Source organism: Seriola lalandi, unplaced genomic scaffold (assembly GCF_002814215.2).
Source record: "Seriola lalandi dorsalis isolate HSWRI2012SDOR001 ecotype SW California unplaced genomic scaffold, Sedor1 jcf7180002053677, whole genome shotgun sequence".
Lineage (NCBI taxonomy): Eukaryota > Metazoa > Chordata > Actinopteri > Carangiformes > Carangidae > Seriola > Seriola lalandi.
This window is the reverse complement of record NW_019524230.1, coordinates 15,216-16,543: the sequence shown is the minus strand read 5'-3', so window position 1 is coordinate 16,543 and position 1,328 is coordinate 15,216. Positions and strand designations below refer to the sequence as shown.

At 42.9% G+C, this 1,328-nt stretch overlaps 1 pseudogene; it reads right to left on the bottom strand.

The window, feature by feature from the left end:
- Positions 1–6: 6 nt before the first annotated feature.
- LOC147819407 (trace amine-associated receptor 4-like) lies at positions 7–819 on the bottom strand (annotated as a pseudogene).
- Positions 820–1,328: the final 509 nt, after the last annotated feature.

Genomic DNA, 1,328 nt, shown 5'->3' with positions numbered 1-1,328 from the left:
TGGCACGAGCCTGAGACACAGCCACCACAAACACTCTCATGTACAGAACTATGATGACAGTGATGGGAAGAACAAAGGTCAAAACAAGGTCAACAGCTCCTGCAGTATGATCAAAGACAATCACACATTCTCCATAACAGGAGTCATGTCTGTCTGGATGAGTCAGGTCATCGTTTACTATGAGACTGTTGTAGAGAACAGAACAGAACCAACACAGACAAACACAGAGTTTAACTCTTCTCTCAGTGACTCTGGTGGTGTAATGCAGAGGGTCACAAATAGCTACATAACGGTCGACTGATATGAGCACCATGTCTCCCACTGAAGTAGAGGTAACGATGAAGGACACACAATTACACAGGGAACACATCAGATCACCGCGATACCAGCAGACTGTGTTCAGGAGGATTTCTCCCGGCATCAGCAGGAGACCCACGAGAAAGTCTGAGACAGCCAGAGAGAGGAGGAGGATGTTAGTGGGAGTGTGGAGCTGCCTGGAGGGAAAAGAAATACATCATTACACCAACAAGGCCTCATAGCTACACAACAGAGTTTTAAATTAGTATCTTCCAATGCAATCATTTTCTGATCTACCACATCAGTTAAAATCACTTCCTTAAGGTCATTAATTAATCAAATGAATCTCTGCCTGAAGTGTGAGATCGAGATGATGACGAGCAGGTTGAGAGCGACAGTGAGCACAGACACAGACGACAGCAGAATATTCAGGAGCAACGCGTCGGACCAAGGAGGCATCGGCTTCCTGCAGGAGGTGTTGAGTTCTGGAAAACAGAAGTCTGCTCCTTCGTGGGTCTCCATCACCAGAGGAGAGGAGGAGAGGAGAAGCTGCAGCTCTCTGTCATACAACACATTTATCTGTTTCTGCCTTCACCCCTCCCTCCATCCGTCAGGGAAGCTCTGTGTCGGACTCTGACGTAACAGCCTTTCATCATCTTCATCACTTTCACTCCAACAACACTGACTGTTAATGTAGTTTTACTTTTTTATTCTTGACTTTTAACAATGCAGTTATTGTCTAATGTTTTTTGTTGACCAGTTAAAATGATTTTTTCTTTTAAAGCATCACGAATGTGTCGTGTTTTATTATATCCTAAATGTCACTATAGAGCAGTTTGTCAAGCTATATGATATGCTATAATTTTGAATTGCATGTGAAACATCAAGTTTATGTGACCTATGATATCCACTGTTTTGTATATGAACAACAGTGGTGCATCTGATTTCTTCTAAATAAACACGTTTTAAAATAACCTGCTGTACAAGGTCTTGTGAGAAGGACGTCATGGTGCTTATCAGTGGGACAAAGA